Source organism: Mauremys mutica, chromosome 9, assembly GCF_020497125.1.
Source record: "Mauremys mutica isolate MM-2020 ecotype Southern chromosome 9, ASM2049712v1, whole genome shotgun sequence".
NCBI lineage: Eukaryota > Metazoa > Chordata > Testudines > Geoemydidae > Mauremys > Mauremys mutica.
This window is the reverse complement of record NC_059080.1, coordinates 17797285-17818901: the sequence shown is the minus strand read 5'-3', so window position 1 is coordinate 17818901 and position 21617 is coordinate 17797285. Positions and strand designations below refer to the sequence as shown.

Sequence of the window (21617 nt, the reverse complement as noted above, 5' to 3'; positions counted from 1 at the left end):
TGCACCCCAATCCCAGCCCTGAGCCCCCCAAACCCAGAGCCCCCTCCTGCACTCCAGAGCCCACACTCCTAGCCCAGAGCCCTCATCCCCCCTGCAACTCAACCCCCTACCCCAGCCCAGAATCCCCTCCCACAACTTGAACCCCTCATCCCTATTAGTGGACGTCATCCTCAGCCCCACCCCAGAGCCCTCACCCCCTCCTGCACTCCGAATCACTCATCCCCACCCCCCAGCCCGGAGCACCCTCCAACATCCCAAACCCCTCATCCCTGGCTGCACCCCAGAGCCAGCACCCCCAGGTCAGAGCACTCACTCCTCCACCAGCCCAACTCCCTGCCCCAACCCGGAGCCCCCTCCTACATCCTGAAACCCTCATTTCTGGCCCCACCCTGGAGCCCACACCCCCATTTAGAGCCCTCATCCCCTTCTGCACCCCAACCCCCTACTCCAGCCCAGTGAAAGTGAGTGGGGGTGAGGGAGAGTGAGCCACTGAGGGAGGGGGAATGTAGTGAGCGTGGAGAGGGCCTCGGGAAGAGGCGGGGCAGGGACAGGGCTAGGGTATTCGGTTTTGTGCCAATAGAAAGTTGGCAACCCTAACGTCATAGTCCACTGACCTAGGCCCCCAGGACTCGTACAGACCCCCCCCAAACATTCCAGACATTCCACACTCTTTCCCAGAGCTCCAGCCATGGGGGGCACTCTGGTTACAGTTCACCTCTCCAGGGACACGTAATTGTTGATGCACATAACATACAGATTTTGCAAAATGGATTCTGAAACACTCACTGTGACACTTCCAGGGTACCCAGGGGTCTGAGGCACCTTGCTACCACCTGCCCTTAGTGAAGTTGAAATGTGCCTGCTGTGGGTAGTTCCCCAACACCACCACCAGCCTCTGGCAACACAAGCACGGCCTTCCAGGCCTCTGCAGGCCCCATTTTCTCTTCACAGGTTAACACTAGGCATCTTCCAAACCCAGAGTCCTTTAAGCATCTCCCTGGCATTCCCAGCCCTGATCCAATCACAGAATTCCCAGAGGCTCTGTTCCCAAAGGAACAGTATACCACAGCTAACCAGCCAGGACCAGCTTTAGTAAGTGCAGGGGAATCGGCCTAAAGCCGGCCCTGTTCCCAGCTCCACGGCAGAGCACAGCTCCACATAACATTTAGAGCAAAAGCCAAAATCCTTCCAGCATACGACAGCTAGGTGTGGTTGTGAAATTCTGTTTATGAAGCAACTCCCCATCAGCTCACTTCCGGGTGAAAGACACCAAGCTGTCCTTTAGCAACCCCAGATATGTCAGAACAAATCCCTTGACCTTTACCCATAAACTGGACTCACTCCTGCTGTCTGTCCTTCCTGTAGATTTCACAATCTTGATTAGCTGGTGGCTTAGTATACAAATAGGCTTCCATAGTAAATTACTCAATACTAAATTTTCATATAACTAGGCAAATAAATGTCTCCTGCCTGTCTGAAAGGAACATGTTTTTCGCTCCTGGTGACCTGCTTTAACTCATACACTTTAGGAATATAATTTCCAATATAAGTACATAAATCTTTAAATATCTGTAATATTAAATATTTCACAGTGATTATGATGACCAGTGTGTTACTGGTTTTCAGTAAAGACCTTGCATACCACCCTTTAGTCAATTATTATGCCTATAACTGACCCAAAAGATCCCTGTACATCTCTATGTACCCCCTGTGTCCTCTGTCCATCAGTATCAAGAGGTTCCAGGGTCACACTTTCTACTTTGGATAGCACAAGAAATATATATATCCTGACAAAACAATAAAACTCTTACATGCATTTCCCTGCCTTAGCTTCCTAACACTCTTGAGCATTCTTTGAGCTGAGGCTTCCTCTCCCTCTGCCCTCCTGCACACAGCTTCCCCTCCAGAACATGGAGTCTTCTTTCACTCCAGCAGCCAGCTTTCTGCTTCTGGTCTCTTCTCCCTCAAAACAGCTGATGAGAGACTCTTTCTTACAAACTCCAGTCCCATTTGTCACTGATCCTGATCAGCCTCACCAGATAGTCCATTCTTAGTTACCAGCCCACATAGGCAGACTGGTTCTTCTAGGTGGGTACACAACTCTTTGTCTAAAGATGCTTCCATGTGAGCAGAGAAAAATCAAGGTTTAATGACCCTCCATGGTTAGCTCCGTGTCACCTCCCCTGGGAATTTCAGTCCCACCTGGAGGTGAAAACAGAGAAACAGCAACCCCTACATGCTAAATAGAGTTTGCAGTCTGACACAGATATACATACATAGTTCCCTTCCCAATATCAAACAGATCGCCCAAATCACAGTTTGTAAATTAATTGTACACGAATGATTTTTATTTGTATTAATAATAAATAATAATAATAATAATACACATATCCCTTATGAACATTAGTGGGTAGGGTGACCAGATGTACCGATTTTATAGGGACAGTCCCAATTTTTGGGTCTTTTTCTTATATAGGCTCCTATTACCCCTCACCCCAGTCCCGATTTTTCACATTTGCTGTCTGGTTACCCTATTAGTGGACGTTATACTCACATCAAGAGAAGACATGGGGACAGATTTCAAACTTGTGGACACTAGATTAAACCAAAGTAATTGATCTGACTTCCTTGGAATTATTCCAGACTTTCTAATCTCATTTGCTTAGGTGTATCTGTCTCTAGACCCTCTCTATGATGATTTGGTGAACTAATATATGACTTACAAATTCTGGTTGATATTATGATGTTATTCTGCAGTTGTTGCTATGAAAATTGCTATATCATGAATGCCTCTCTGTATCCACCAATGGTGGCAAACTTTTAAGCATGTACTGCCCAGACCAGAAATCACAGCCAATCATTAAGGATTATCAGCTCCTGAATAGGCCTTATATGGGAGAACAAAAGAGTAACTGCACCCTACAGTTCTTTCCAGCTTCCCTCAACAGGACACTGGCGGGGCTGGGGTCAGGGTTGGAGAGTGAATATTTCCCAAGCAGGACTGTGACAGGGTCCGACTCACTACGCTAGCACCTCCCACTGGTCATCTTGCAGATCAGCTCCACAGGTTAGTACACTGACTCTTGGTGGTGTCTCACCCGCCATCACTTCTGCTTCTGGATCTGTCACTCCGTGGCATCTTCTTCAGGACACAGCCCTCTAGCTATGCCGCACACTGTGCTCCCCCACTTCCAGGGGACAGTACTGCAGTCCAATGGTCCAGCCCCTTCCTCAGTGACAAGGGGAGGGGGAACCTGGGCCCACCCACTACTCCAGGTCCCGGCCCAGGGACCCTGTAGATGGCAGTCACATGCTGCATCCCTTTCAACCTCTCAGTCTATTTCCCTGGGCCACTTCCCCGCAACCCCAGCATCTTCTTTGCCCTTGTCTCAGGGTGTCAGGCTGCAACTCCCAGTCACCAGCCAGGGTCTCTTCCCTAGCACCCCTTGGTCCCTGCTAGCAGCACTGCTTTGTCCAGGGTGCTGGCTTTTTTTCACCTGCAAGGCAGCCAGTCCTCCCTCCTTGAGCTCCAGGGTGCAACTGAAGCTGCTTTGCCCTGCAGCCTTCCTTATATGGGCCTGCCCAGCCCTGATTCGCTGCTCCTCGCAGACCCTCTCTAATTGGCTGCCTCCTGCGCAGCCTCCCTAGGCTCTATTACCTCTTATGGGCCAGTATGGGGCAGACTCCCCGTCACACAGACAAAGAGACAGAGGCGACAGAGCAGGAGGTTATAAAATAACTTGTAGGGGATGGCTCAGGAAACACCCAGGAAATTTGGTCAGGAGAGGGGAAGGGGACAAACCAGCCAAGGTGAGAGGAGACGAGCAGTGGGGAGAAGGGCACTGTGAACAGAAAGACACTGGACAGCCCCAGATGACCCTGTCCTCAGCCCAGAGAATGCTCACGAGTGGCAAGGAACTTAAGACAGGGAAACGTATGTAGGGTTTAGTATTTCTGCATAGAGCTGCATTTTTCTCATGCTATTAAAGAAGGAGGAATGGTGGTTGAGAATATTGTGCAAAAAGTCTGTCTTTATGTGTATTAAGCATCTAAACCTATCACATGCCTCCTTGAGAAGGTAAACAAGAAGACTCATACCTTTGGGTGGAGTTCTGGGAAAGGGAGTGTTTAAGCTACTGGGAGGGGTTAACACATGTTCCAGGGGCTGGTCAGAAGATCAAATGATTGCAGCTCTCAGGAGGGAGTGCTGGATCAATCTGTACCTTGAGCGTTTGCCCCACGGCCTTAAGATAGCAACAGTGCCTGGACGCCATTCAGACTCTGGGGGCTTAAAGCACCCAGGGACATGGGTGGCAAGTTTGTAGAAATTTTGGTGGTGCCCAGAACCCCCCCCCCAGCTCCGCCCCCCCCCAAACTCTGCCCCCACCTGCCTAAGGCTCTGGGCAGGGTTTTGGGGGGAGGTATGGGGTGCAGGTCCTGGGCTGGGGATTGGGGTGCAGGCTTTGGGACGGAGTTTGGGTGCAGGCTCTGGGCTGGGGGTGGGGGTGTAGGAAGGGGTGAGGGGTGCAGGCTCTGGGAGGGAGTTTGGGTGCTGGGTGCAGGCTCCGGGCTGGGGCAGGGCGTGGGTGTGCAGGAGGGGGTGAGGGGTGCAGGATTTGGGACGGAGTTTGGGTGCAGGCTCTGGGCTGGTGGGGGGGGGGTAGGAAGGGGTGAGGGGTGCAGGCTCTGGGAGGGAGTTTGGGTGCTGGGTGCAGGCTCCGGGCTGGGGCAGGGCGTGGGTGTGCAGGAGGGGGTGAAGGGTGCAGGATTTGGGACGGAGTTTGGGTGCAGGCTCTGGGCTGGGGGTGGGGGCATAGGAAAGGGGAGGTGGTGCATGCTCTGGGAGGGCGTTTGGGGGATAGAAGGGAGTGCAGGGTGAGGGCTGTGGGGCTGAGGATGAGGAGTTCATGATGTGGGGGCGCTCAGGGCTGGGGCAGAGGATTAGGGTGTGGGGGGATGAGGGCTCTGGCTGGGGATTGGGGATGAGGGGTTCATGATGCAGGAAGGGGCTCAGGGCTAGGGCAGAGGTTTGGGGTGTGGGGTGAGGGCTGTGGGGCTCATGATGTGGGGGGACTCAGGGCTGGGGCTGAGGATTAGGGTGCAGGGGGGATGAGGGGACTCAGGGCTGGGGCTGAGGATTAGGGTGCGGGGGGATGAGGGGACTCAGGGCTGGGGCTGAGGATTAGGGTGCGGGGGGATGAGGGCTCTGGCTGGGGCTGAGGATTAGGGTGCGGGGGGATGAGGGCGCTCAGGGCTGGGGCTGAGGATTAGGGTGCAGGGGGGATGAGGGCTCTGGCTGGGGCTGAGGATTAGGGTGCAGGGGGATGAGGGCGCTCAGGGCTGGGGCTGAGGATTAGGGTGCAGGGGGGATGAGGGTTCTGGCTGGGGTTGAGGATTAGGGTGCAGGGGAGATGAGGGCGCTCAGGGCTGGGGCTGAGGATTAGGGTGCAGGGGGGATGAGGGTTCTGGCTGGGACTGAGGATTAGGTGCGGGGGGGGATGAGGGCTCTGGCTGGGGCTGAGGATTAGGGTGCGGGGGGATGAGGGCTCTGGCTGGGCCTGAGGATTAGGGTGTGGGGGGATGAGGGCTCTGGCTGGGGTTGAGGATTAGGGTGCGGGGGGATGAGGGCTCTGGCTGGGGATGAGGGTTTGGGGCATTGGGGAGGCTCAGAGTGAGGGCGGAAGGGCAGGGTAAGGGCAGCCTGCCTTGCCATTAGTGGAGGGCAGGCGCTAGGACCCTGCGGCAGCAGACAGCCGTTCTGCCGGGAGCCGATCTCCGGCAGCACAGAGCAGGCATGGGAGAGGCGCGTGCTGCTTTTTGTGAGGCAGGGACGTGGCGCGGCGGGGGGGGACACGCAGGGGGAGGGGTGGCAGGCGGGGGTTGGGACCTGCTCCAGGCAGGGACGCAGCGTGGCGGGGGGGGAGGCCCGCGGGGGCCGGAGCCCGATCCAGGCAGAGCCGGGGGAGAGACCCGGCTCCAAATATTGCTGGAGCAGGGCACCCGGCCCTGAATATTACTGGAGCCCGGGCACCGCATACATATATAACCTGCCGCCCATGCCCAGGGATTCAATGATTGGATCCTGTCACAGCTGTCTGGTGAGTACCGGGAGAGGTGCTCGAGTGAACCTGTGACATCCCCTAAATAAGCAATGTCAGAATATTTGATCCAACTGCTAATAGATTATGACCAAATATATCAAGGTGACATATCATTAATAAACATTTAATTATGTAAATAATTATTTTGTAATGTCAAGTTTCCTTTACAAAGTACAACAGTATCTCTTAAACAGCCAGATTTTTAGTTCAAGTAGGATCTAAACTGGCGTTAGGTTCTACTTGCAGATCACAATTGGAATCCCTTGAAAGAACATTTCAAGACGTGATTAATTGTTAATTGTTTTATTGTGTATGTATCTGACAGGTCTAGGCACGGTAAAAAAGAAAAGCAAAACCACAAGTATTTATAGTACCATGTTCTCTTCTCCTCTCTCACATTAACCTGATAAAAAATTAATGCACAATTAAATTGTTAATTTGATAATCTGGTGGTAAATTGTAAAACTGTACAAATGCAATTTAATGCTTCCTGCACCTTTACATCAAACCAAAACAGATTTGTGTGTGGAGAGTTTTAAAACAGAATTAGTAGAGCAAGGTACATTTGTTAAGGGCGTCTGAGGACAGGAACCAGCAAGAACATAAAAACAGAGACAGTGTTATTTGTTCATTTAAATATAAGAAAGAATCCCAGTCTCTAAGTGCTTTTAATAGAATTAAAAGTTGGATGACATAAGACATAAAGGCCACGTCTACACTACTCGCCGGCTCGGCAAGTAGTAATCAATCTATCCGGGATCAACGCCTGTACTCCACCTCGGCAGGAGGAGTAAGCAGAGTCGATAGGGGAGCCGCGGCAGTCGACTTGCCACCGTGAGAACAGCCAGGTAAGTCGAACTAAGATATTTCGACTTCAGCTACGTGAATACAGTAGCTGAAGTTGCGTATCTTAGATCGATTCCCCCTCGCCAGTGCAGACCAGCCCGAAGCCAGCAATGTCCTCTTTCCACAAAGAGAGAAAATAACCAACCAGAAATTAAATCAAACTGTAGCCTACTTCACCCACAAATGCCAGTCTCAGCCTGAGTAAGAGATGGACTTTGCACCATGCTCTGAGAGTCAACAGACAGGATATTTTGGAGCAAGACTAACTTCACGTTTTACATAAAATGACCCCATTACATCTAGGAATTGTCCCAAGAAATCCCCCAAATCCATAACACCCAAGTCCTTTACAGTTGGGATGGAGAACATTTGGGTTCATTATTTCTGAAACCATCTGTGCTGCTTACAAGATTTGACTTTAAATGAGAGTTGTTCACCTTTTGGAAAAGCAAATGTACATGAAGGTCAGTGCTTTCACTTGATTTTCATGTTGGTGAATCTGGAACTTAAGCAAGACTTATGGGTGCAAATCCACATTGATCAAAACCAAAGACAAAGTTCACACGAATCCCATTGAAACAAAACCACAAGAGTTTTGCAGAGCTCTAGCTGTGAGTTCAATTTATGACCAAGAAGCAGTAGCTGCTGTGTTGTGAGGGAAGAACCATCTTTCCAAACAATAATAGCCAGAATGGTTAAACGAAAAACAAAACACGGGCTAAGTAAATTGCTTACACTGGGCCAGATTTCTTTGTGTAACAGCACTTTGTGTGAATAGGCTCGGTATCTTCTTTTTAAAGCTTCCCCTGGTGTGTAGAGTTTAAAGAACATTCTCCCCTGGAGGCTTTGCTATTCTGAAAGAATGTATGTAGCTCCAAGAATCTCTCCTCATGTAGGACTGGAATCTAATATCTTCAATTCTATTGGGCTCGTATGTACCGGGGTACAGCTGGCTCTGCAGGCAACAACCTTGTTTTTGTCTGCAGACTGTTTGGCTTGCAGCAGAATTTCTAATCCCAGAGGTGTTGTATAACCAAAGATATTTCTCCCTTAGAATCATAGAATCATAGAATCTCAGGGTTGGAAGGGACCTCAGGAGGTCATCTAGTCCAACCCCCTGCTCAAAGCAGGACCAAACCCAACTAAATCATCCCAGCCAGGGCTTTGTCAAGCCTGACCTTAAAAACCTCTAAGGAAGGAGATTCCACCACCTCCCTAGGTACCCCATTCCAGTTCTTCACCACCCTACTAGTGAAAAAGTTTTTCCTAATGTCCAACCTAAACCTCCCCCTCTGCAACTTGAGACCATTACTCCTTGTTCTGTCATCTGCTACCACTGAGAACAGTCTAGATCCATCCTCTTTGGAACCCCCTTTCAGGTAGTTGAAAGCAGCTATCAAATCCCCCCTCATTCTTCTCTTCTGCAGGCTAAACAATCTCAGTTCCCTCAGCCTCTCCTCATAAGTCATGTGCTCCAGCCCCCTAATCATTTTTGTTGCCCTCCGCTGGACTCTCTCCAATTTATCCACATCCTTCTTGTAGTGTGGGGCCCAAAACTGGACACAGTAATCCAAATGAGGCCTCACCAGTGCTGAATAGAGGGGACTGATCACATCCCTCGATCTGCTGGAAATGCCTCTACTTATACAACCCAAAATGCCATTAGCCTTCTTGGCAACAAGGGCACACTGTTGACTCATATTCAGCTTTTCGTCCACCGTAACCCCTAGGTCCTTTTCTGCAGAACTGCTGCCCAGCCATTCGGTCCCTAGTCTGTAGCAGTGCATGGACTCTGCACTTGTCCTTGTTGAACTTCATCAGATTTCTTTTGGCCCAATCCTCTAATTTGTCTAGGTCCCTCTGTATCCTATCCCTACCCTCCAGCGTATCAACCACTCCTCCCAGTTTAGTGTCATCTGCAAACTTGCTAAGGGTGCAGTCCACACCATCCTCCAGATCGTTAATGAAGATATTGAACAAAACCGGCCCCAGCACCGACCCTTGGGGCACTCCACTTGATACCGGCTGCCAACTAGACATGGAACCATTGATCACTACCCGTTGAGCCCGACCATCTAGCCAGTTTTCTATCCACCTCACCGTCCATTCATCCAGCCCATACTTCTTTAACTTGCTGGCAACAATACTGTGGGAGACTGTATCAAAAGCTTTGCTAAAGTCCAGAAATAGCACATCCACTGCTTTCCCCTCATCCACAGAGCCGGTTATCTCATCATAGAAGGCAATTAGCTTAGTCAGGCATGACTTGCCCTTGGTGAATCTATGCTGACTGTTCCTGATCACTTTCCCTTCTATTGTTTATGGCTGCCAGGCCAGTAACTATACATTTTACATAATTGATTCTTTTGTAAACAGGTATTTATGATAGCCTATTACACATATTGTAACAAACTGGCTAGTGTGTGTACATCATACCCTCTGCTCTGTAAATTTAGAACAGCTAATCTCTGTGTCATAGGCCTATATTACTAATAGCTAATAGGAATTCTCCTTCAGTTCTTGTGGTAGTGGGGACTTTGCTTTTGGAGCACGAGGATTTGAGCTCTAGCCCCACTTCTCCAATGAAGTTTTGAGTGGCCTAGTTAGTCCTGGATACGCACAGATTTAAGTTGCATATACATGTTGTTTAAACCATTGGAACATAATGAATCCTTTAGACCAGAGATTTTGACTTAGTAGTGTAGTTTGAATATCATGGCACTCAGAGTGCATAGACAGAGGGGAATGCTATTCTTATTGTCTGTAGCAAGTCATCTGATTAATGAGTAGTATATGCTTTCAGTAAACATGTACACTGACCTTCTAGCATTTTATTCTTTCTTATACGTGTGCAATTGTTCAGTGTATAAAGTTTCCCTTCTGTGGGCAGCCAGCTTCTGGGAAAGGAAGTGGGTGTCGCTGCAGCCCTAAATAAGGATGTTTGGATGCAATGTTATGGCAACTGCTCAAACTGGGATTTCAGACAGATAGTATCATCACGGCTCAAAGTGCAGACGCAGATCTCTGAATGCTCAGTTTTCAGTATTGCTGCTCCCACCTTGGTAGCTCATTCTGTACAAATGGGAGTTTGCATTTGTACCAGCTGCCCCTTGCCATTCACGGGGGAAAACTTGAGTGGCGCAACAGCAACATAGATCTAATTATTTGAGGTGTTGTATATCTTGCACCTTCTTCCTGATTATGCTCTTACTCAGAGATTCTCAAACTGTGGGGTGGAAGCCCAAAGTGGGGCGTGACCCCATTTTAATGGGGTTGCCAGGGCCTGGCATTAGACTTGCTGGGGCCCTGGGCCGAAGCCCCAGCCCAACAGCCTAGGGCCGAAGCCTGAGGGCTTCAGCCCTGGCTGGCAGGGCTACGGTTTCCAGGCCCCCTCACCTGGGCCTGAAGCCCTTGGGCTTTGGCCCCGCTGCCCAGGGCGGCAGGGCTCAGGATTTGGCTTTGGCTCCTCACACCCGAAGTGGCGGGGCTGAGGTGGGCTCAGGCTTCGGTCCCCTCCTGGGGTTGTGTAGTAACTTTTGTTGTCAGAAGGGAGTCATGGTGCAGTGAAGTTTGAGAACCCGGCTCTTACTGTCTGACTTCATCACTGGACTTATTAATGTATTACAATTGAGGGGACTTTCATTCAGATTTATTTGGTGGAAAATTCCTGCCACAAAGAAATTGAGAATTTTATGTAGTCAGTTGCAAGGGTGATAAAACTATAATGGCCAGAATTTTGTAATCCCCCTAAACTAGGCTGAGTACTTCCCAACTAATCTGCCAGTTAATAATGGAAAATAGAGACAGCAATTTCAGGTCTTTCAGTTCTATAGCACTGAGATACATCCGCAGTCCACCCCACTTCCATAGTCAAATCTTTAACATTTCAAGTTTAATCTAATCTTTCTCATTTCTATAGTTCTCTGATCACCATGGCATTTGAGTAGCTGCTTCCTCTGTATCTGAGCTGTAAGGAATGTCTGAGAAAGCAGGCTGTCTGGTCAAGTGTGTAATTGCTTTTGAAACAAAAAAGGAGAGTAAGGATCTGCAATAGCAAATGTTACCCTTTCTCCCTTCCAATAAACACTTCAAAATGCTTTACAAACATTATCTACTTAATTGTCACAACACCCTGGTAGGTAGGTATTATTGTGTCTATTTTACAGATTGGGAGTCACTGGCAGAATTCTAGTGTTCCTGGCTCCTATTCCCACGCTTAGTTTACTGAACCATGCTGTAGCTGCTCTTCGGCTCTCTTCTCCTCCGCACAAGAAAAAGACAAAAATGAACTGGTTAAAAATGTTTGCCGCCCTACAGCACACCCAATCCTGCTCCTGTTTAACGCAATGAGAGTTTTGTAATTGACCTCAGTGGGAGCAGGACTGGGCCCTGGGTTCACAGGAAAAAGTGTTCAAAGCAGATAATGTGACTGTTTGTTTCTATTGGAGCATCAAATGAATGTAAAACAAAAGCAAACTATAGGAGGGAAGAGAAACCAGAGAAATGAATAGTGAGTGAAATTAAACTCAGTGTGTTGTGTTCTGCTTGCCTATCTGAGGCTACGTCGTGTAGAATTTACTTTCTAGTGATGAGTAAAATTGTTGCTCAGAAGAGGAATGCACTTGCGGCACCAGCCAAAACCAGGAATAATCCTGGCAGGCACTGGGCAAACTGAGGGCTTAAAATAGTATGCAGGGAAATGTTATAAATGTACACAGACTCATTAGGAACATACCCACATTGTGTTCAGGCATGAAGTTGCCAGCGCTGCTGCTGAGAAGCAGCATTTAGTTATATGCTGTGCACTCAGGCTATTCTCTACTGCAAAGCATCTCCATAGTGGGCTGCTTCCAGGGGGCACACATCAGGCGGAGGAAGGGTGATGTCAAGCCCCGACCCTGTTTCCCGAGAAGACTTTCCTGAGAGGTGCAGCTTAGATCCAATCCTTTGTGTTGACTTGCACCGCCCATAAAACAAATCAGTCTCTGATTTTGCTCCTGAAGAACCTTATTATGATTAAACAACTGATGATTAATACTTAATTAAAAATACAAGAAGCAAGAGGTGGCATGGTTCAAGCAGTTGTTTTCTTAGTAAAGCAAAATGTTTCTTGTACTATCATTAAGAATTTTTTTCAGTGCCTACTGATTGTTTCCAAAAATATTTCCATCTCCTCTGTTTGAGGACATTCCCGCTGGATGAATTAACTTCTTCATTAATATACACACAACGTGGGCTTCAGCTGAAACTCATCCAGAATCATCTGAAGTACCACTGCTTGTCCAGTTTAAAAAAAAAAAAAAAAAGTCTGCCTGTGACACAGTTTCTTTCTCTACTGATGAATAGTTATCATGGACTCTCCTGGTGTTATATAATACTGATACCTGAGCAGATGGTCAGAACCTGATAGCACCACAAATAATGGAGTCTACTTTCAGGTGGCTTTAACTTTTTAATATAGTGGAATTCAATACTAGAGAAATGACTGGACTTCAGAGTTCAGATTCAGATCTGGATCTAAACTTCTCCCCAGGTTTGGGGTGCTTGGAAACATTTACTCTTACTTTATCAATACTCTTATTGCTGTAACTGCTACTGCAATTACAATATATTTTTTTAAACATTTTGCATGTTTTGACATATGAGTAAATTAAACACGGAGCCCCCCCAAATATCTAGGCCTAATATGTATTAATGTATAACCATTCACATTACTATATATGTATGTAATGCTCCATCAGAGTTTCAATTTAATTAAATGTTTCATGCCACATCATCACATGCAAGCTCCAGGGCAGTATTTGTTCATGGATTTCAGCTATTGACATGAGGCAGATTGCATCAATGAGGCTTTTGAAGTTCCCTTTCATTTTAAAAGCACAGGAAAGTTTAATGTCACAGTCACATTTAATTCAAGACAATCACAATTTTGTTGGCTTTCTTTTGTTGATGGATTAAAGCCCATCTGGGACTCCTGTGAAAGTCTGAAAAAGCACCTGAGATGGGAGTGCTGAATCAGAATAAATTTACTTCCCATTGGAGAATAAGAACTGAATTATCCTTTTTCAGCAAATCGAGGGGAAGGCATACAATTAAATGTATGCACCTTCTGTGCAGGTTCCAATTGTCTGTGAAACAAGAAATATACATCCAAAAATATGCATTGTGTTGAAACAGATCAATCCTGGTTTAGACAGAAAAAAACTATTTACAATGAAGACGTTCCGCAACAGCAAAGGAAATGTTATCAATTTGGACTGAAAAGTTTCACTAGGAACATAAGAACTGCTATACTAGTGCATTATCAGCGGTCCATCTAGTCAAGTAACCTGTCTCCAACAGTGGCCATCACCAGAAGCTTTAGAGAAGGTGCAAGGAACTCTGCAGTGTGCAGATGTGAGATATTTTGTCCCTCATGAAAGTCTCATCCTAATCTTGAACACTTAGTGTAAACCCTGAACCCTTCCACTTTTGTTGCTAGCATTAACAACTAGAACACTGGATATTCTTTTTATCCACATCAATGTCCAGTCCCATTTTGAATCTTCATAAGCACTGACAGTCAATAATATCCTTTGACAATGAGTTCCACAGTCTAAGTAAGCATTGGGTGAAAAGGTGTTTCCCTTTATCAATTTTGAATTTCGTTATTTTATACCAGCTAATAAATTTGTGTTATGTAACTATTATTTATGAAACCAGCATGAACAATGCTTAACTGCTACAGAAAAGTTTTGGAACTTTTTGTACGGTTGAACCTACTATTATTTATTATTTGTATTACAGAAGGGAGTAGCGGCCCCAAACAAGATTGAAGCCCCTGTTTTGTGAGGCACTGAACACAGAAATAATGAGAAATAATTACTCTCCCATAGGGGTTAAAATATATATAGACAAGACAAACAAAAGATGGAAGGAGCCCTGATCCTAATAACAAAGAAATGGGGTCAAATCCTGCCTGTTTAATACTCACTGGGCCTGGTTCTCCTCTCACTTCCATCACTTTTCCATTGGTGTGGCTCTACTGATTATCAATGAGTTACTCCTGATTAAGACTGATGTGAGAGGAGAATCAGACCAATGAGTCCTGTGAGTCTCACCGTATTATGCAAAAAAAAATTCTACCCATTTGAAAACAAGTTCGTAGAGAAGCTGTTTGCACAGTCAACTTCCTCAAGAGTAGCTCAACAAGTGTATGTCTGGATTTTTGTGTGATGAGATGGGAGCTGAGCTACCATCAGTTTCTCTACCACACAGAAATTCAGTGGCTGTCTCGGGGAAAGGTTCTCAGTCATTTGTTTGCACTCAGAGAGGAAATGAGACTTTTTCTTTCAAACAAAGATTCCCCACTGGCCAAAAAATTTGCAGATACCAAGTGGCTTTCCTTGCTAGTTTACCAGGCAGTCATTTTTGAACGACTCTTTTTTTTAAATGCCTCACTTCAAAGGCAAGACGCTTCTGTCTCTTCTCTCACTGACAAAATCAAAAGCTGGATCAAGAAACGTTCCTTGTGGTATGCTCATGTAGCCAGTGGCAGTTTTGAAGTTTTTTTTTTTTTTAACTGGATGACTCTTTGGATGAAAATGCCTTGCAACCCATTATCATCAGCCACCTGGAAAACCTTAAACTGCAGTTTCGGGAGTACTTCCCTGAAAAGGATCAGAAAACAGAGGCATGGATTAGAAATCCGTTTTATGCAGAAATGACTGCAAGTGCTGTTATATCACTTATAGTGAAAGAAACATTAATGGACCTTTTCTGTGATGAGACATTGAGGCTGAGATTTTCTGAGCAACCTCTTGCTAACTTCTGAATTTCTGTGAGAGAAGAATATCCAGAGCTGTCATCTGCAGCTTTGAAAGCGCTCAGACCATTTTCATCCACCTACCTGTAGGAAGCTGATTTTTCAGCACTGACTTTACTGAAAAACAAATACAGGGTCTGTCTCACTGCTGAAGATGACCTCTGTATTTACCTCAGCCACACAGAGCCCTACTTCAGGGAGTTGTGTTCTTCAGTACAAGCTCACCCCTCCCATTAAGTGCATATTTATTTTTATTTTTTACTGCTGGATATAAAGATTGTCTTTCGATTGTATTGTGAATTAAAATCTTTAGTGGCTACTTTTTGTAGATATGGCCCTGCTATACTAAAATGCTAACTATTCTGAGTAACACAAGGCATTGAGGTCGTGTAGTAATTTTTCTCATCAGAATAGGTAGTAAAAAGGCTTTACTTTGATTTTCTCATTTTTATCCCGATGGCCAGCTCTTTAAACAGACTCAATTTCTTGCTCCCACTGCTTTGTGTAAGATTTTTTTGTCTGGAAAGTCAGCATTCTTGGTGCTCAAGGTCCTTCCATGCTGCCGGATTGCTCTGTTTCTATGTGCTACTTTATTTGCTTGTTAATCACACTCTCTTCCTGGCTGTGGGTCTCATGATGAGACAGACTGCTGCCATCATGTTTTATGTACCATGTGCTGGGTAATAACAGGACTCCAGGCTTCTAAAATTAAACTGGCTATTTATTAAGCCAGTAAAACTATTTACAGAGGTGTTGCAACTGCATCTAGAGTTCCAGCCATATCTAACAAGATTGGGTAAGATACTCACTCCCCCAATCTGGCCTCTTTATGATGACTGTTAGGGCCAGAGCAGTGTAAAAGGGCATTAAGAGGCCTGTGTCCGGTCAGGGGAGAATTCCTCCAGGCAGAACACAACTATAAGTCTGCCTTCCCATGACCTCTGTGTAAGCCCTGGTACATGGGGCAGGGCTAGAGGCAGGAGTAGCATGTCAGAATAAAGTTGCAGGCTGTAGTGCTGTGATGATTCTGGTTAGCCCTGTGGCCCATAGGAAAGCCCTGGGAGGCTGCCAGAATTTAAACAATGTCAGCAGAGCAGTCCAGTTTTGTGCAGATGCAGAGATGACTCAAAGCCACTGCAAGTTTTGTGCTGCACCTCCAGAATCTCCCCCATTGTAAACAGGAGCCTCTGAAACTTGAAACAGAGACCAGTTTGAACTGATTTTCTGAGTGTTTCACATTCATTTCCTCCCTACCCATTTTCTAAGTCTTGTTCTAATTCATTATATGGATCATGTCTCTGATCCCCTTTTGTGCTGTTGGTTTTCAGAAATTCCTTTCTTAATATGTGGTTTTATGCCAGTAAAATATAAATGAGCTTGATGTTTGTTTACTCTAGAGGACCTCAAATTGATGACTTGTTTTGCATTAAAAACTGAAATAATGACAAACTGTTGACAGGAAAAATACTGTTTAATCTCTGGGTATGTAATAGCTGTGCAGCTGCATAGGAGCCTACTTATACTAAAATAGTTATAATAGATTCTTTCACTTGATAAAATACATTCTGGAGCTAATGGATCAAATTTATGCTTGGTCTAACTTCACCGGAGTCAGTTTGGCCCAGTGAATCTTTGGGAAAGAGAAGCATGCACATTTAAGGTCTTATAGACCTGATAACTATCTACTCCTCCTTGCAGTTACAAAGGAATGTGTGCAAATTCAATCTCTACAGTCCCATTCCTACAGGCTGCTAGGGTGGGGGAGGGAAGTATGGTTTATACTTCTCTAATGCACATTCCTCTGAAATTTCATTTGCATGGCTGACTGCTGACAGACACACAAAACTAAGTTTTGATTTACTTTTTAATTGCTACCATTTGCATTATATCAAATGTGAGCTCAACTCTCAAATTTGAGCACCAAGTTAAGGTGCAGAAATACCCATTTTAGATATGCAGGTTCTAAATGTAAAACCCAAATATGAAAATAGATACCCTCACTTAGGAGCCTGGGTTTGTGATATTGCTCACATGTCATTTTATAGAGGCATTCTCTTGACTGTCAGGACCAAATTCAGCCCTGGCTTATATAGGCACAAATCCCATTGAAGTCAATGCCATCACTTTGCGTGGGGATTAAAGACTCTCCAAAAAGGATTTTATATTGAATTGGGACACTATCACTGATACAGACTAACACGGCTGCTACTCTGAAACTTTACATATTGAGCATCCTTAGGGAAAGGCTATAGAGCACTGCTCTTTCAGCCTGAACCTCCACTGATCCACTGGGATCCAGTCCAAAGGGAATGTGAACCTGAAGAGCAGAGACCAATTAATTATTATTAATGTATTTATTTGTATAGCACCAAACTCTGTGTCTCTCTTATCCTACCAACTAAAACCCTTTACCTTAAACTCTTTATAGTAAGCTCTCCTTTGTGTGACTCCTGCTGCTCAAGGTTGGACAGTCTGGTTAATTTAAATGTAAACAGGAAAAAAAAAAAAAGACAAATCTTCTCATTTAGCATTTTACTTTCTTTTTATTTAATGTCTCCAGGCTAACATCAGGATATTACATTGGGTGGGAAGTACTGCAAACCCTTTATATAGAGATGTCAAAGTCTCAGCGGTGATGAACTCTTCCCCCATCAAATATCGCAGAAGAGTGCACAGTGAAGAAAAGCATTTGTAGATACTTTTTAAATTCAATATTAGTTTATTGAAGTATAATATATACTCTGCCAATGAACTATACATGACTGTTTCTGACAGTCAATTAAAATCAATGGGCCAAATTCTGCCCTCAGTTACACTAAAGTAAATCCAGAGTAACAACTCTGTTGTAGTAAATGTCGCTTGTCTTCTTAGAATGTAAGCTTATCAGGCCAGGAACTGTATATCTATCTATCTGTATGTTTGTGCAGTGCCTTACATTATACAATTGAGTCCTAATTCTGATTAAGGTTTTCAGCTTGACCAGAACTAATAAATAGGGCCAAATTCTCCACTGTCTTTACATACTGTTTAAATCCACTGACTACAATGACACTGCATAGAGAGAGGTAAGTCAGCATTGAATTTAAACCATTACCTTTAAATAACTAGGAATTTGCTTAGATGAAAGATGAGAAAATACATTAAAACAATTTGTTAACATACTATAGCTGCTATCTCCGCTGCACTCAGTAAATCACTGCTTACATGAAATGTGGGCCTAATGAATGCTTTAGTATTAATGGCATGTCATAGGTCTCACCCCCACTTGGAGCTGTTGGGTTCCAATGTGGGGACCTGCCTTAGTTTCCCTCTAAACTAAAATCCTAGTTTAGGTCTGGTTCTCGCTGCCACCAGTCAGGTTAAAGTGTCTGACACACTGCCTGTCCCCCAACTTTCCCTGGGGAACACAGATTCAATGTCCCTGAATCTCTACACACAGGGAAGCAGCCCACTTCCCCCCTCCCTCTCTCCTAGCCACTCTGGAGAGATATACACCGAGTCAAATCCTTGACTCAACACAAAGAGGGACTTACCTCCCCCTCCCCTTCCCTAGTCCTGGAAAGAGATACCTGATTCAAACTGCTTGAATCAAACCCAGGAGGAACTCTCTCTTCCCCCCTCCCCTTCCCCTGAATTTCCACAAGAGAAGGAATTAACCAAGTCCAAAGAAAAAAAAAAAGAATTTATTAAAGAATAAAAAGAAGGTAACTTGTCTCTGTAACTCAAGATAGAACAATACAGGGTCTAAGCTTATCAATCTCTGGAGAGAATCCCCCCTCCCCCTTTCTTTCTCAGTGAAAGCAAAGTAACAGCAAACAGGAATAAAGAATTTCCTTTAGCAAACACACAATTGCAAATGTAGAAAACAACTTAAAAGACTAATTCGCCTTTTTAATTAAATACTCACTATTAAATAGTAGAAACTACTCCAGGAGAACTTGGAGACATGACTGACCTCTCTTAGATCCAAAGAGAGCTCTCTAACAAAGAACACAGACAAAGGCTTCCCTCCACAGAGATTTGAAAAAATCTTGTCTCTGATTGGTCCTCTGGTCAGGTGGTCATCAGGTACTGCATGTTAACCCTTTACAGGTAAAAGAGATCTTAACCCTGATCTGTTTATTTATGACATGGCATAATGAATCATATCTACTGCTGGCTTTCTAGGTCCACCAGGCAAAAGGTTACTGTTGGTCACTAACCTTTTAGGAAGAAAACTAGCTTTAAACTCACTGGAGATATGAGCAGGTAAAAAGAAGCTTCCCTGCTTTCACTGACTACAAATCTTATTTCTGTGTGTATGTAAAAATTAAGGAGTGTGACTGTATGTATGCATGAGACAGAACTCAAGCCACATAGTTACGGCCTTAATATTACATAATAAAACTCATTATTATGTGATTGCAAATATCTGCACAAATTGCCACATAATGCCTCATATTAGAATGAGGAGTGTGATTTGTGTAGGTCAGGACAGCAGAATTTAGTACAGCTGTTCAGTACTGCAGATCTATGAAACTCTGCCCCCTCCCTCAAAAAAAAGCATAAACTCTGTGGGCAATGGAGACCAGAGGTAATAAAGGAGTTGTCTTCCCTGTTATAAATAATTTAAATCAGCTATTTCATGCCCAGCATTACTGGAAGAGTTAGGGATTGATTTCCAATATGGTTTCACTTACCACCCTAAGAACAGACTGAGACCATGCTAAACAAATAATTACTAAAAGAAAGGAAAATTCTTGCACACAAACATTTTTTAGAGGAGGGGCTACTCTTGGAACCCTTCCACTAATTCAATAGGACATGTGTGAGGCATGGCTAGAAAGGGTTAAACATCCTGCAAAATAAATAACCCTTAAAAGACATGCGGGAAGATAATGTTTGTGTTTTTGTGTATTTACATATGTATGAGTATGGTCCACAATGTAATCAACAGTCCCTGTCTATGCTGTATTCTGATATCATTTATCTGGAGTACTATGTCCAGTTTTGGGCCCCACACTACAAGAAGGATGTGGAAAAATTGGAAAGAGTCCAGCAGAGGGCAACAGCAACAAAAATGATTAGGATGCTGGAGCACATGACTTATGAGGAGAGGCTGAGGGAACTGGGATAGTTTAGTCTGCAGAAGAGAAGAATGAGGGGGGATTTGATAGCTGCTTTCAACTACCTGAAAGGAGGTTCCAAAGAGGATGGATCTAGACTGTTCTCAGTGGTACCAGATGACAGAACAAGGAGTAATGGTCTCAAGTTGCAGTGAGGGAGGTTTAGGTTGGATATTAGGAAAAACATTTTCACTAGTAGGGTGGTGAAGCACTGGAATGGGTTACCTAGGGAGGTGGTGGAATCTCCTTCCTTAGAGGTTTTTAAGGTCAGGCTTGATAAAGCCCTGGCTGGGATGATTGAGTTGGGAATTGGTCCTGTTTTGAGCAGGGGGTTGGACTAGATGACCTCCTGAGGTCCCTTCCAACCCTGATATTCTATGATATGTTGGTATTCATCTCTCTTTGAAATGTGCTGTGAATGGTAAAGGAAAAAGCAAATGGCCTTATATTAATTCGTATAGCTAAGTACGGGTGATGGGCCTCCCTCAAAGCCATCCTAATTACCTTTTGTTCCCCAAGGAAATCCCAATTTGTGAAAGAGGACATGAAATTATATAAAAGATCCTGGGGTCCTGATTCTGTCATCTCAGATCTGCTTAAGCTTCTTCAAGGGAAGTTTGAGTCGCAAGAATGAGCTCCCCGTTATGCTGGTATGCCCTGAATGTGATATTTGGACACTGGACTATAACCTATGAACTATTTATGAAAGGTTTCAGAGTGTTAGATCCCAAAGGATCGGACACATTACCGCCCAGGTTAATGAATGTTTCAGATCTTACCCAAATACACGCTACAGCCAATTCTTATTAACTAAACTAAAATTTATTAAAAAACAAAAGAGGAAGTACGGTTAAAAGATTAGTATACATACAGACATGAGTTCAGTTCATTTAGGTGCAGATTCATAGCAGAGATGGTGAGCTTTGTGGTTGCAAAGAGTTTTTTCAGAAATAGTTCATAGTCCAATATCCAAATTTCACATTCAGGGCGTACCAGCATAACTGTGATCTCGATCTTGCGACTCAAACTTCCCCTGAAGAAGCTTAAGCAGATCTGAGATGACAGAATCAGGACCCCAGGATCTTTTATATAATTTCATGTCCTCTTTCACAAATTGGGATTTCCTTGGGGAACAAAAGGTAATTAGGATGGCTTTGAAGGAGGTTCATCACTGAAACTTAGCTATAGGAACTAACATAAGGCCATTTGCTTTTTCTTCCACCATTCACAGTACATTTCAAAGAGAGATGAATACCGAGATATCCCGTGTTTACAATTCATTTAAATGATATCAGAATACAGCATAGACAGGGACTATTGATTACATTGTGGATTCTATTCATACATATGTACATACACAAACATTATCTCCCCGCATGTCTTTTGAGGGTTATTTACTTTGCAGGATGTTTAACCCTTTCTAGCCATGCGTCACACCCCAAGGTGAGACTGATGTGGAAGGGCGAAATTAGAGCTCCTGGATACATCTTAAGTACCACCTTCCAACATTGATATGAGCTTTGTTTACACTGAATTCTTTGTAAGGCCAAATTATTGAGGGCTTTGGCCCCAGCCAAAAACTTAGTCCACACTTTGTGAAATACTTTATTTATTAATATGCAAATTAGACACAATTAACTCAGGCCTAAACAGAGACTGGGAATGGTTGGGTCATTACACTAATTGAATCTATTTCCCTATGTTAAGTTCTCCTCACACCTTCTATGCGTCATCTTAATTATCACTTCAAAAGTTTTTTTC

At 44.7% G+C, this 21617-nt stretch overlaps 1 long non-coding RNA gene across 1 annotated transcript in view; it reads left to right on the top strand.

Annotated features, from left to right (window-relative positions):
* The window catches only part of LOC123377096, a 33414-nt gene extending 15778 nt beyond the window's left edge, over positions 1–17636 (top strand). Inside the window, exon 3 of the long non-coding RNA XR_006582082.1 lies at positions 17312–17636. This is a non-coding gene — a long non-coding RNA (uncharacterized LOC123377096). The remainder of the gene's footprint in view (positions 1–17311) is intronic.
* The last annotated feature ends 3981 nt before the right edge of the window (positions 17637–21617 follow it).